The sequence below is a fragment of the Lepisosteus platostomus genome, chromosome 5 (assembly GCF_059453375.1).
Source record: "Lepisosteus platostomus isolate fLepPlt1 chromosome 5, fLepPlt1.hap1, whole genome shotgun sequence".
Taxonomy (NCBI): domain Eukaryota; kingdom Metazoa; phylum Chordata; class Actinopteri; order Semionotiformes; family Lepisosteidae; genus Lepisosteus; species Lepisosteus platostomus.
The window spans coordinates 499,343-507,669 of NC_142615.1; positions in this window are offsets into that span (position 1 = coordinate 499,343).

Consider the following 8,327-nt stretch of genomic DNA (forward strand, 5'->3'; position numbering starts at 1 on the left):
TGCGCAGTGTCAGTAACAGGAGTCTCTCTGACTCTGCGCTCCAGTCCTCTGACTCTCTCTGAGTCCCTGCTCAGTGTCAGTAACAGGAGTCTCTCTGACTCTGCGCTCCAGTCCTCTGACTCTCTCTGAGTCCCTGCGCAGTGTCAGTAACAGGAGTCTCTCTGACTCTGCGCTCCAGTCCTCTGACTCTCTCTGAGTCCCTGCGCAGTGTCAGTAACAGGAGTCTCTCTGACTCTGCGCTCCAGTCCTCTGACTCTCTCTGAGTCCCTGCGCAGTGTCAGTAACAGGAGTCTCTCTGACTCTGCGCTCCAGTCCTCTGACTCTCTCTGAGTCCCTGCGCAGTGTCAGTAACAGGAGTCTCTCTGACTCTGTGCTCCAGTCCTCTGACTCTCTCTGAGTCCCTGCACAGTGTCAGTAACAGGAGTCTCTCTGACTCTGCGCTCCAGTCCTGAGTCTCTGCGCAGTGTCAGTAACAGGAGTCTCTCTGACTCTGCGCTCCAGTCCTGTGTCTCTGCGCAGTGTCAGTAACAGGAGTCTCTCTGACTCTGCGCTCCAGTCCTCTGACTCTCTCTGAGTCCCTGCTCAGTGTCAGTAGCAGGAGTTCCTGCAGCGTCCTGCTTGTTTCTGCAGACACACAGAGGCAGCGTGACTCAGCTCAGACTCGCTGCTCCGGCTGGAGCTGGGCACGGCGCCCAGAGTCTGGAAGGGGCGTGATTTCCCCGAAACGGGGAGAGGGGCGCCGGGCCGCCTGCAGAGGGCAGTGTGGCGCCGGAGAGCCGCTCAGCTCTTCCTCCTCCTGAGCCTGTCTCTGCTCCGCCTGCTGCACGGGGACTTTCCAGCGAAGAGTCCCTCCTCACCATCACCCCCCCCCAACACACACACACACACACACCCCACCCCGGACACGTAACGGGCCACGCGCTGCCTGGGAGCTCCGGAAAATTCCACCGGGCCGCCCAGTACGGTTTAGGGTTCGAGCGTGTGACGTTTGGGCTGCCCCGGGCTTTACTGTCCTGTTGATACCCGTGTCTGCGTGTGCCCAGGTGTGTGTGTGTGTAGCAGTGTGTGTTTCTGTCTGTGTGTGTGTCCACGTGTGTATCGGTGTGTTTGTGTGTGTGTGTGATCTTCTGAACTGGACAGTCTGAGCAGAGAGCAGTGAGTGACCACAGAGAAGCACTGCCGGACTGTGTCAAACGCACTGACCGCCGAGACGTGCCGCTGGACTGTGTCAAACGCACTGACCGCAGCCCGAGGACGGTCCAGTAAAGTCCAGTAACGACACAGGGGCCAGACCGTGTGAAGGGTGATAAGTGAAGCACAGTCCACAGTCAGAGTGGGGCCCCCCGAGCGAGAGTGCGATTAGGTGTGTGTGCGTCTGTCCGCCATCTTAGAGCTACTGCCCTCGCAACATGGCGGCTCTGTGTTTGTCTGTCCGCCATCTTAGAGGAGTCTCGCTGCTGCCCTGACAACATGCCGGCTCTGTGTGTGTCTGTCCGCCATCTTAGAGGAGTCTCGCTGCTGCCCTGACAACATGCCGGCTCTGTGTGTGTCTGTCCGCCATCTTAGAGGAGTCTCGCTGCTGCCCTGACAACATGGCGGCTCTGTGTGTGTCAGTCCGCCATCTTAGAGGAGTCTCGCTGCTGCCCTGACAACATGGCGGCCCTCCAAGCTCCGCGGGGGAGCTGCCAGGCTGGGGCTCTGGCGCCCTGCCTCTCTCCTCCCTGTCCTCTCTCTCCTCTCTCTCCTCTCTCTCGACTCTCCTCTCCCCTCTCTGCTCCGGGACTTTCCTGAGCTGCAGGCCCTGCGCTTTCGGTCTCGTGTGTCATCAGTGTCTTCTCCCCAGGGGGTGTGTCCGTGTCAGTGCGAGAGTGTGAGTGTGTGTCAGTGTGTGTGAATGTGAGTTAGTGTGTCAGTGTGCGAGTGTGAGTTAGTCTGTCAGTGTGGGAGTGTGTCAATGTGTGTCAGTGCGAGAGTGTGTCAATGTGTGTGAGTGTGAGTTAGTGTGTCAGTGCGAGAGTGTGTCAATGTGTGTGTGAGTTAGTGTGTCAGTGCGAGAGTGTGAGTTAGTGTGTCAGTGTGAGTTAGTGTGTCAGTGTGTGAGTGTGAGTTAGTGTGTCAGTGCAAGAGTGTGTCAGTGTGTGTGAGTTAGTGTGTCAGTGTGTGTGTGAGTTAGTGTGTCAGTGCGAGAGTGTGAGTTAGTGTGTCAGTGCAAGAGTGTGTCAATGTGTGTGTGTGAGTTAGTGTGTCAGTGTGAGAGTGTGAGAGTGTGAGTTAGTGTGTCAGTGTGAGAGTGTGAGTTAGTGTGTGAGTGTGAGTTAGTGTGTCAATGTGTGTGAGTATGAGTTAGTGTGTCAGTGCGAGAGTGTGTCAGTGTGTGTGAGTTAGTGTGTCAGTGTGAGTGTGTCAGTGTGTGTGAGTGTGAGTTAGTGTGTCAGTGTGCGAGTGTGAGTTAGTGTGTCAGTGCGGGAATGTGAGTTAGTGTGTCAGTGCGAGAGTGTGTCAATGTGTGTGTGTGAGTTAGTGTGTCAGTGCGAGAGTGTGTCAATGTGTGTGTGTGAGTTAGTGTGTCAGTGTGAGAGTGTGTCAATGTGTGTGTGTGAGTTAGTGTGTCAGTGCGAGAGTGTGTCAATGTGTGTGTGTGAGTTAGTGTGTCAGTGCGAGAGTGTGTGTGAACGTGTGCGAGTGTGAGTTAGTGTGTCAGTGCGAGAGTGTGAGTTAGTGTGTCAGTGTGGGAGTGTGTCAATGTGTGTGTGTGAGTTAGTGTGTCAGTGTGAGAGTGTGTCAATGTGTGTGTGTGAGTTAGTGTGTCAGTGCGAGAGTGTGAGTGTGTCAACGTGTGCGAGTGTGAGTTAGTGTGTCAGTGTGAGTGTGTGAGTTAGTGTGTAATTGTGAGAGTGTGTCAATGTGTGTGTGACTTAGTGTGTCAGTGTGAGAGTGTGAGTTAGTGTGTCAGTGCGAGCCCAGCACACACAGAGACCGACCACTATACTTGACCAGTAGTGACCACCCCTATGTAGCGATATGTGTAACGATACGATAATATAATATATATATGATATATATATAATCTGTTTATTAGCACAGAGACTGACCACCCTGAGTACATCAGTGTCCAGCACAGAGACTGACCACCCTGTCTGAGTACATCAGTGTCCAGCACACAGAGACTGACCCCAGTCTGAGGACCTGTCTCAGTGTCAGAGCCCAGCACACAGAGACTGACCACCCTGAGTACATCAGTGTCCAGCACATAGAGACTGACCACCCTGAGTACATCAGTGTCCAGCACAGAGACTGACCACCCTGAGTACATCAGTGTCCAGCACTCAGAGACTGACCACCCTGTCTGAGTACATCAGTGTTCAGCACAGAGAGACTGACCACCCTGTCTGAGTACATCAGTGTCCAGCACAGAGACTGACCAACCTGTCCGAGTACATCAGTGTCCAGCACAGAGACTGACCACAGTCTGAGGACCTGTCTAAGTGTCAGTGTCCAGCACAGAGACTGACCACCCTGAGTACATCAGAGCCAAGCACAGAGACTGACCTCCCTGAGTACATCAGTGTCCAGCACAGAGACTGACCACCCTGTCTGAGTACATCAGTGTCCAGCACACAGAGACTGACCACCCTGTCTGAGTACATCAGTGTCCAGCACACAGAGACTGACCACCCTGTCTGAGTACATCAGTGTCCAGCACAGAGACTGACCACCCTGAGTACATCAGTGTCCAGCACAGAGACTGACCACAGTCTGATGACCTGTCTAAGTGTCAGAGCCCAGCACACAGAGACTGACCACCCTGTCTGAGTACATCAGTGTCCAGCACAGAGACTGACCCCAGTCTGAGGACCTGTCTCAGTGTCAGAGTCCAGCACAGAGACTGACCACCCTGTCTGAGTACATCAGTGCCCAGCACACAGAAACCGACCACTATACTTGACCAGTAGTGACCACCCCTATGTAGCGATATGTGTAACGATATGATAATATAACACATATATATGTATGATATATATATATAATCTGCATGAAGAATGTAAACTATGAGAGTCACTGGCGCAGCGTGGCGCGCCAGTCCAGCACGGTTGTTGTTCCCTCACAGGAGGCGTGTGGATGAGTCATTAATCCAGCCCAGGACAACAACAGCGCGCCCGCCGACCGGTCCACACGCCGGTTTCGGTTTCGGTTCGCAAGCTGCGGCTCCGTCGTCTGCCCGGAGTCTGCTGACGGAGCCGGCCGCCATTGGCCGGGCGGTCCCGGGAGCCAATCCGATAATTGAGGGATTATTATAGGGGAGGACAAGCAGCTCCCAGCCGGGCAGGACCGCGGCTCAGTTCGGCACCGCACAGCGTCGAGGTCGGTCGTGTTGGCAGGCAGCTGAGACTGAATTCTGAGACAAAGTTGGGTCTTTTTTGGCGGAACGATGTTCCGAGTCCTGGTTCTGGTTTTCTGTGGGGTCCAGGCTGCGTCCGCAGGTGAGTTCGGATGGGATTTTGAATTATCCAGATTCTAGAAAATACGGGCGACGCGTCAATCCAGACGGAGGGGGGTCCGGGCGGGACGGACGGGCCTGAAAGTGTCCGTGTCTGGGTGGCCGGAGACACTGGAAGGGTGGTTGTTGAAAGTTGTTGAAGGTGATTATAATTGCGATCCCTGGAGATCTGTAGCCGCCGAGCTAGGAGGCGTGAGAAAGTCGTGTTTTTTTGTGTCGCGGTACGGTGTGAAGTGAATATCCGCAGCCCGGCCGGGTGTTTTACCGGGGAAAGGGCTGGTGTCGTCGGTGAAAGAAGTGTTTTACTGTAGAAACGCGTGGAAATGTCGAGGGGTTTCTAACTGCCAGGCGGTGACGCAGCTCCTAACGGCCGAGATTTACTGACTGCGCGCTCGGGCGCGGGTGAGTGTGTGTGTTTGTGTGTTCATCTCTGTGTGTGTGAGAGTGTGTGTTTGTGTTCATCTCTGTGTGAGAGTGTGTTTGTGTGTGAGAGTGTGTTTGTTCATCTCTGTGTTTGTGAGTGAGAGTGCGTGTTTGTGTTCATCTGTGTTTGTGAGAGTGTGTGTGAGAGTGCGTGTTTGTGTTCATCTGTGTTTGTGAGAGTGTGTGTGAGAGTGCGTGTTTGTGTTCATCTCTGTGTTTGTGAGAGTGTGTGTGAGAGTGCGTGTTTGTGTTCATCTCTGTGTTTGTGAGAGTGTGTTTGTGTGTGAGAGTGCGTGTTTGTGTTCACCTCTGTGTTTGTGAGAGTGTTTGTGTGTGAGAGTGCGTCTTTGTGTTCATCTCTGTGTTTGTGAGAGTGTTTTTATGTGTGAGAGTGTGTGTTTGTATGTGTTTATCTCTTGTGTTTGTGTGAGTGTGTGTTTGTGTTCATCTCTGTGTTTGTGAGAGTGTGTCTGTGTGTGTTCATTTGTATCCACGTGTGTTTGTGTGCTGTAGTGGGCTGGTGCGTGTGATTGTATTATTGTGCGATAGTTTGCTGGAGAGGATGGTCATTTCTGTGAAGGTGGATTTCGTGTGTTGTTGTGTTGTGTGCTGGTGAGTTTTGACTGTTATTTTGATTGTGTGATAGTTTACGGGAGAGAGCAGGGGGGTGATTTCTGTGCGTTATTGTGTTGTGTACTATTGTGTGTGATTGTATTATTGTGTGATAGTTTGCTGGAGAGGAGGGTCATTTCTGTGAAGCTGGATATGTGTGTTACTGTGTTGTGTGCTAGTGTGTGAGATTTGAATTATTGTGTGGTACTTTGCGGGAGAGAGGAGGAGGGTGATCTCTGTGTTGTTGTGTTGTGTGTTGCTGAAGAGGAGGGGCGATTTCTGGGAATCTAGAGAATCGAGTTTCTTTTCCTCTTGAGGCGACACAGATCTGTGCTGAAGCTGTTTTACTTTCTGATTCGCACCCTCACAAGGGCCTGCCTGGACTGCAGATAACCCTCCACAGAGACCCTCAGACACAGCCCCCCTGCGCACAGAGCTCCTACACCCCTGGTGTGTCCAGTAGATCAGATCAGATCTGAGCACCCCGCCACAGACAAACTGTGTCTCAGCTGTGTTCAGCTCTGATGGCCTGGACACTCTGACAGGGAAGATTTCAGGTGTGACACCTGTATTGGAGTGGGGTGTCAGATGTGAAACCCTTCTCTCTGAGGCTGGAGGAGAGGAGCAGGGTGTCAGTGTGTCAGGACTGGAGCAGAGCCGGGTGTCAGATGTGAAACCATTCTCTCTGAGGCTGGAGGAGAGGAGCAGGGTGTCAGTGTGTCAGGACTGGAGCAGAGCCGGGTGTCAGATGTGAAACCATTCTCTCTGAGGCTGGAGGAGAGGAGCAGGGTGTCAGTGTGTCAGGACTGGAGCAGAGCAGGGTGTCAGAGGTGAAACCCTTCTCTCTGAGGCTGGAGGAGAGGAGCAGGGTGTCAGTGTGTCAGGACTGGAGCAGAGCAGGGTGTCAGAGGTGAAACCCTTCTCTCTGAGGCTGGAGGAGAGGAGCAGGGTGTCAGTGTGTCAGGACTGGAGCAGAGTGGGGTGTCAGATGTGAAACCCTTCTCTCTGAGGCTGGAGGAGAGGAGCAGGGTGTCAGTGTGTCAGGACTGGAGCAGAGCAGGGTGTCAGAGGTGAAACCCTTCTCTCTGAGGCTGGAGGAGAGGAGCAGGGTGTCAGTGTGTCAGGACTGGAGCAGAGCAGGGTGTCAGAGGTGAAACCCTTCTCTCTGAGGCTGGAGGAGAGGAGCAGGGTGTCAGTGTGTCAGGACTGGAGCAGAGCAGGGTGTCAGAGGTGAAACCCTTCTCTCTGAGGCTGGAGGAGAGGAGCAGGGTGTCAGTGTGTCAGGACTGGAGCAGAGCAGGGTGTCAGGTGTGAAACCCTTCTCTCTGAGGCTGGAGGAGAGGAGCAGGGTGTCAGTGTGTCAGGACTGGAGCAGAGTGGGGTGTCAGATGTGAAACCCTTCTCTCTGAGGCTGGAGGAGAGGAGCAGGGTGTCAGTGTGTCAGGACTGGAGCAGAGCAGGGTGTCAGGTGTGAAACCCTTCTCTCTGAGGCTGGAGGAGAGGAGCAGGGTGTCAGTGTGTCAGGACTGGAGCAGAGCGTCCAGCACACAGAGACTGACCACCCTGTCTGAGTACATCAGTGTCCAGCACACAGAGACTGACCACCCTGTCTGAGTACATCAGTGTCCAGCACAGAGACTGACCACCCTGTCTGAGTACATCAGTGTCCAGCACAGAGACTGACCACAGTCTGATGACCTGTCTCAGTGTCAGTGTCCAGCACTCAGAGACTGACCACCCTGTCTGGGTACATCAGTGTCCAGCACACAGAGACTGACCCCAGTCTGAGGACCTGTCTCAGTGTCAGAGCCCAGCACACAGAGACTGACCACCCTGAGTACATCAGTGTCCAGCACATAGAGACTGACCACCCTGAGTACATCAGTGTCCAGCACAGAGACTGACCACCCTGAGTACATCAGTGTCCAGCACTCAGAGACTGACCACCCTGTCTGAGTACATCAGTGTTCAGCACAGAGAGACTGACCACCCTGTCTGAGTACATCAGTGTCCAGCACAGAGACTGACCAACCTGTCCGAGTACATCAGTGTCCAGCACAGAGACTGACCACAGTCTGAGGACCTGTCTAAGTGTCAGTGTCCAGCACAGAGACTGACCACCCTGAGTACATCAGAGCCAAGCACAGAGACTGACCTCCCTGAGTACATCAGTGTCCAGCACAGAGACTGACCACCCTGTCTGAGTACATCAGTGTCCAGCACACAGAGACTGACCACCCTGTCTGAGTACATCAGTGTCCAGCACACAGAGACTGACCACCCTGTCTGAGTACATCAGTGTCCAGCACAGAGACTGACCACCCTGAGTACATCAGTGTCCAGCACAGAGACTGACCACAGTCTGATGACCTGTCTAAGTGTCAGAGCCCAGCACACAGAGACTGACCACCCTGTCTGAGTACATCAGTGTCCAGCACAGAGACTGACCCCAGTCTGAGGACCTGTCTCAGTGTCAGAGTCCAGCACAGAGACTGACCACCCTGTCTGAGTACATCAGTGCCCAGCACACAGAAACCGACCACTATACTTGACCAGTAGTGACCACCCCTATGTAGCGATATGTGTAACGATATGATAATATAACACATATATATGTATGATATATATATATAATCTGCATGAAGAATGTAAACTATGAGAGTCACTGGCGCAGCGTGGCGCGCCAGTCCAGCACGGTTGTTGTTCCCTCACAGGAGGCGTGTGGATGAGTCATTAATCCAGCCCAGGACAACAACAGCGCGCCCGCCGACCGGTCCACACGCCGGTTTCGGTT